This window comes from Eupeodes corollae, chromosome 3 (genome assembly GCF_945859685.1).
Source record: "Eupeodes corollae chromosome 3, idEupCoro1.1, whole genome shotgun sequence".
Lineage (NCBI taxonomy): Eukaryota > Metazoa > Arthropoda > Insecta > Diptera > Syrphidae > Eupeodes > Eupeodes corollae.
In genome coordinates, this window is record NC_079149.1 from 65,347,382 (window position 1) to 65,354,612 (window position 7,231).

The following is a 7,231-nucleotide window of genomic DNA, read 5'->3' on the forward strand; positions in this document are numbered from 1 at the left end:
CGAATTCGGTTATTATGCAAAGATTACTTGCATTAATTAATTAATGTACCATTACAAAAAATATTTGTTAAAAGAATTTATTTCTTGTAATAACATTGAAAATGCTTATAACATAAATTAAGAATACACATTTAAAGAACTCTTTTCCCACAATCAAAATACACAAATAATTTTATTATATGAGAACCGACCAGTTTGGTGAATGTATATTGTTTAATGGTTTAATGGAAGTTGCTTTGAATGACATTTCTATTATTTCATCCATCTAAAGAGCAAATATTTTGTTTGTTGACATTTTTTACAGCTGTTGAGCTGTCAGACAAAGCAAATGTTCAGATAATTGAACTAAAGCTTCCGTTTGGAGTCATATAACGTTCTTTTCCTTACGATTGTCAAACGAAACGTGAGGTCAAGGCTCCATTGTGATAGCATGCATTGAATTCCTTTGACTGACTCGTAAACGTCAGGTGAAGGCCAAGCCTTAAGAAATGAAGTTAACGTGTAATTAAGAGACATGAACTATTTGACATGACGTTTGCGATACATAAAGATTCGTATCGAATGTTTCATAGTATGCGTGCGTTGAGAATTGAAATATTAAGTGAGGTAGACAATGGTCGCATTCACAAAGCTAGTGGCCACGTAGTCAAGGGATTCTGATTGGCTAAATCTAACTACAAAAGTAGTTGAAATTTCCCCTCCGACATAGTACACAAAAATCGGCTACAAAGTTAGTGGAGAATGATTTTGACGTTTCACAATCAGCTGCTCGGTAAGCCACACGAATTCAAAATTAAATAAATGTTTCAGTATTTAAATACTAATATAGATCATTAAAATTGTGTCTTTAATTTGATTTTATTGAATTTAAAAACACGAAAGATAAGTTTAAGTTATCAAATCAAAAATGTTTCGTATTTTATATATTTGCATTTGTCAATAATATGACAGTTCCAGATTGACTAGCTTTGTATTGTAGTTTTGCATTCACAAAGCTAGTTGAATTTTGACTACGTAGCTGCAAGCTTTGTGAATGTGACCAATATTCTTGTGTATTTCACCAAGTTATATTACGTTTTAAATATGTGTGAAAAAACTATTACCATATACGTTCGTAGAGGAAGGTCACATACAATTTCGAATTACGAACGGATTTCGTGAAACGGTTTTCGGGAAATCGTAAAAAGTTTCCAATTACTATGGATTTTGTGACAGGCCTGATTATAGTTTTGCACTACAGTCTTCTGAAATTCCCTTTACATCTCTTAGCTTATCTTTATTCCACAAAAAGGTTTAAATCCCACGATCTGGCATTAATGATATAAACTGGAAGTCGTGTGAGATGTGATTAAAAGTTTCTTCTGACGTTTTTGATTCTAATTTTTCGAAACTAATTGTTTAGACAACTTTCGGTCGGGAAAATGATATGTACTCCTGTCAAACCAATCCGTTGAAACCCCTGCAGTAACACTAAAACTTAATACTGACATTTATTAGAGTTCACGAGAATACCTCTCAATATGATAATAGTATATTTAGAATATTTTCAACATTTTTTTCATTAATTATATGTAAAATGCCTTGGTGTCACAAAAAGTACTTTTTATTTTGGGTCGCGTTCAGCTTGAAACACGTTTACTGGTTTACTCAAAGACATTGCTTTATTAAGTAATTTTCTTACTCACATTTATTTGTATTCTCTAAAACTGATTCAACTTGTCAATAGTTATGCATTAATTAAAAATAAATAAAACAACTATCAAAGAGGAAATTCGTTTAAAAAGAAAATCTTCAACGTTACATTATCTTTATGTAGGTAAATGATTTTGGGGTTTGATGACATTGCTTCTTTGAAGCTTTTATAAAAATGACTTTTAGCGCAAGTTTTTATTAAGGCTCTGTTTAAAGCTGAGAACTTTTTTTTAAAAATAAAGGTTTATACCTTGTTTTCGTGTCAGATAAATAATTTACTACGAAGAATTTTTAGACACAACATTTTTGAGATATTGTCTGTCATCAAACGCAAATCAAATAATGTCAAATCACAAATTTAAAATCATATGTCTAGTCAGAAATATGAAACCTAATTAAACATGACATCAATTTAAGTCACTGGACTTTTTTGTGACAACTAGTCAATCGTCAGAAATTCAGCATTTGACATTTTCAGCATGGCATTTGGTAACTATACATACATATTTGACATTTAAATCTGATTTGAATTTTAAGTTTAAGTTCGGCATTAAAATGTTTGTACATATGTAGTTGAATTTATCCAATATGTTTCTCTGCATTACTGTTCGAATTTACAGGAATGGTTTAAGGTTTTAAGTGGGTTGGGTTCGATATCCTGGTTTTTATATTCCCGTTTTTAATAATCCTGCTTTTTGTAATCCCGTTTCTTATAATCCTGTTTTTTATAATCGCGCAATTTTTTAAAATTGAACAACTAGTTTTATATTTTTCTACATTCATTTTATTGTAACCTTTTAAAAATACAACTTATCAAAAAATAAACAATATGAAGTAAAGTAGTATTCTGTTAAAACAAACTCAAATCAATTAACAAAGTCATCGATAGAAGTAAAATTGTTATCGAGAGGTAGATTTGTGGTAGGATGCATATTTTTTGTGCAAGAGTTAATATTGTAAACCAATATTATTTAGTAAAGTAATTTGACACAAAAACATAAAAACAAAAGTCACAACATTAAGATAAATGAAAACGAACACTTTTTGGACTTGAATTAAATTAAATTTTAATTCGAAAAAGAGAAGGAACTTCGAAATATACTCAATATTTATTTTAATTCAAATAAAACGAGTTTTAATTGATTCAATTATGGATAACACCCTCTATTTGGATGTTTGATTTTAAAGCTATTTTAACGTTTATTTAAAACTCAAAGTTTAAAAGTTATGTCGACGTATTGTTTTGCAGAGGAAATACTGATTTTATTTACAATCATAGGCACATGACCTCTTCGGAGTTCTGTCAATTCTAAGAAACTTTTAAGTTTTGACCACATCAAATTGGGCTCATGGGTAAACTGATGGGCATTCCTAGCAGAACGGTTATTACGGTTGAATTGTTTAAGGGGAGGAATGCAACTGTCTATTTTGCTGGAGCATTGATTATAAAAATATCGATAAAACAATGACAGGCATGATACCTTGCGGCGGTGATCAAGACAAGCAAATGTCTCGGTGAGAGAACGATCTCTTATCATTTTTAGAGCTCTTTTTTCGATTCAAGTTTTGGGCCAATAAAAGCTTTGTCGGAGAAAACCTAAACATTTAGCAACATTTTTGGCGATGTCAAATATATGATCACTGCCCAACAAGTGGTTTGTAATGGATATACCTAGGACTTATAGTTGCTCAGTATCCTGGATGCAAGTACCACTCATAGAAAGTGGCATTGAGGGAGGGTTACGCTTTTGAGACGATAGACAGCATGGAGTTTTCGAAGCATTAAATTCTACATGGTTTTTGATTCCCCATTGAACAATGCTGTCAAGATAAGAATTTAATGAGCTGCTGTTGGTAGTCCACATCCGAAGAACAAGGATAAGAATCTAAAAACGAATATGAAAAGCTAAAGGGTACTATCATCCGCGAAACAATTTAGTGGGGTTAGAAGTTTCAGACAAAGGATAATTTATAAAAATAAGGAAGAGCATCGGAGACAAAAAGGAGTCCTGGGGTACACCAGCGGGTGTTTTGTCAATATCAGATTTGTATGCTTATGACATTGTAATACTGTCTGACAGTGCTTTTAAACTGTAAATTGTTATAAACAGTTTTAGTACTCTAATGTGGTGTGGAGATAGCTATTAAAAACTACTAGAAATATCTGGGAGTTATTTAAAGTATAGTAGATTAAGTATTTCGAAAAAAAATTTGAATGCGAAAAAGAGGGAAGGAGTTTCAAAATTTACTCAATATTAATTTCAAGGCAAAAAAACCTAGTTTTAATTGATCCAACGAATTGCGAAATAGCAATGTTTGCCGATGACACCGCTATTTATAGCTCAAATAATTTTGGCCATGAAATTGAGAATGACTTGCAACATGGTTTAAACAAAATCTACGATTATTTTAAATCATGGAAAATTAAGCTTAATGCTGAAAAAACACAGGCCATATTTTTCACTAGAAAAAGAAAAGCCTGTGCCTTACCACTGGGTCAGCTTAAAATTAACAATTGTGATATCCCGTGGGTTAATTCTGTCAAGTATCTAGGTGTATACTTAGACAAGACATTAACTTTCCGTGACCATAACACAAAAACCCTAAACAAGATAAGTATTACTACTAAAATGCTTTACCCCCTTATATGTAGGAAATCACCCCTGAGTAAATCAAATAAGATAATCCTCTGTAAATTAGTTTTTCAAGCTATAATTTTGTATGGATGTCCAGTGTGGGGATCTTGTGCAAAATCGCACATTCAAAAACTACAAATTTCACAAAACAAAACTTTGAAAATGATGGCAAATCTACCTTGGTTTTTTCCACTCAACTCTTACATAAACAAACCGGTGTATATCCAGTTGCAAGAAAAATTGAATTTCTCAACCAAAAATTTAATTTAAGATGTAGCGATTCTAAAAATGTATTAATACAAAATTTAATAAACCAATAAATGTATATAATTTATTTATTTATAAATATACATGTATATATGTTTTTGTTGTATTATTATTTTTTTTTGTTTAAATTTTTCATTATTTATTTATTTATTTTCTTATACGTTAATTAATTTATTTATTTATATTGTCTATATATTTATTATTTATTCCCTGTTACAATTATTATTTAAAAACGCAAATATTATGCCCCATAGCCTGGCAATTCCTTTAGATCTTAAGTTTTATTTTTATTTAGTAATTTTTTCCCTTTTATATAAAACCCTGCATAAAACATATTAAATGAAGGTTTTAATCATAGTTTTCCTTCAAATGTAATTTCCAATTCAAAATATCTTTAAAATATTATAAAATTTTTCAGTTGTAAGATATAAATTAAATATCAAATCTCTGAGCAAGCTGCGTATTATAAAAACAAAAACAATAATTTGTAAAAAGCATTTATCTATGAAAATAAAATATCTATCTATCTATCTATCTAATTGATCCAACGTATTTCGAACTCAAAACATTTTAAAACACTTTTTCATGAAGTCACTAAAAAAACATTTTTAGAAATTAGGATATTTGATGCTATTTTAATGTTAATTTGGAACAGAATTATTATTTTACAGAGAAAATACTGAACTTATTTACACCGCTTCGGAATTCTGTCAATTTGAAGTAACCTTAAAGTTTTGACCACATCGATAGTAAGTAATGTTGATAATAAAAACATTTTTTTAAAGTATGTTATCTTTTGTTGTTTAGAAGGTTGTAAGATTATTGAAATAATATATTTTTAATACTGGTGTCTGAACAACGGACTCTATTAATTTGTCGAGCCAATTTGAAAATTCGTCAATGATGACCTGAATATCTAACTGAGAGATATTGTGCCAGTCCTCTAATCGTTTTAAGAATGGTAGGTGACATGTGTTCTCGCTCGTCCACTTAATGGCTAACATGTCATCACTTTAAAGTGATAAAAATGCAGAACTCTAAGATAGAACCAAATAAGTTGTTCCATATTTTAAGAAAAATGAAAATATAGTGTACCTACCAGAATGTTTGCTATGTTATCTTCAAAATTTGTGTTATTAACGATAGTATGATATTAACTGGACATACATATGGATGTACAATATATCACCATACCATGCGTTAAATTCGGTAGTTCGTATATGGCAAGTTTTGATTCTTGCAAAATTTCGAACTCGAGATTTTAATCAAACATGATATTACGATGGTAGACAAGTCGAAATAAAGGGGTCCCGCGATTCCGTTAGGTCTGTTTTGTCTGCCTGTTCACGCTATTACAGCCTAAGCCATTGGGTCGATTGAGTTCAAACTTGGAAGTTAAGTTTTTCAGCAGATTCGCGTTAGGAGTTTTTTTTTCATTTTTTTAGGATCAAAACTAACAGTGGCCCCCTACAATTTTTTTGGTCAAATACTTCGAATTTTCTAATTAACAAAATGATTGATTTTTTTAAATTTTCTTTTGTAACTTGGCTTCTTTTAATAAGAAAAACATATTTTTGTATTGCCCAGGAAAGGTACCGCTCGTAGAACCGTTATTTTGTTTTTTAATTTTCTCAGCAACTTATAAACTGATTTCAATATTTTTTTCTTTGAATAAGCTCTTATATTGCCTTAACAATATTTGATTATCAAAAGTGCAATTTTTTATTTATTATTTTACGAAATTCAAATGTTGAGCGTATATTTATAATCACTAAACAACTGCATACCAAAAATATTTTTAGAACAAAATTGAAAAATTTTATATATACAAAATTAATTAAAAAAAAACGCTCTAACGATTTTCAAAAAAAAATTGAAAAATCAAGAATTTTTTGATAGCATTTAAATTTTTGAAGACAAACTTATTTTTCAGGTAAAATTTTGATTGTTAAAATAGTTTTTTTTTTGAATATTTTAACTGTGCATGAGCCCGAAAGAGCGAATTATTTTGACAAAATTGTAATTACATTCCTATCTTTTATGCAAATTAATGCATTTGTTACATATTTATGTATTTTTATAATAATAATTATTTTAAATACCAACGATGGCCGTCCGTGTAGCGCCACTGTATCGGATTAACGAATATGATATATTTAATCAACAATCTATTTTCAAGTGTCTATCAAGAAGTATGTCTTGGTACCTTTGTATATATGATTTTAAAATATTATTCTTTACGAATAAGGTTGTTTCACTCATGTTTTACTTTCCTTCGCCTGTATAAAAGAATAAATAGTTAGTAGAAGTTTAAGAAAGTAAAACAATTAAATACAGTGTAAGTAGATGTAACGGTTTTTAGAATACAGTTCTTCAAAAATTAGCTAAGATATGTTTTTTTTTTTTTAAATAAAATATCGACGAATACTATGACTCCGAAGTTGTGTATTTAAAAAAAAAATTGGGTATATAGAAACGAGGTTGTTCTCAGAATGGAGAAGATTAAGTTAAATTATATAAAGAAAGAAGAAAGCCTTTTTAAACATTTTATAAAGAAATAAAAATGCTCTATGTTCAAACAATCGCTCATATATCCGCTATTGAAAAAAGGCAACGCTAGTGATTTCATAAACTAT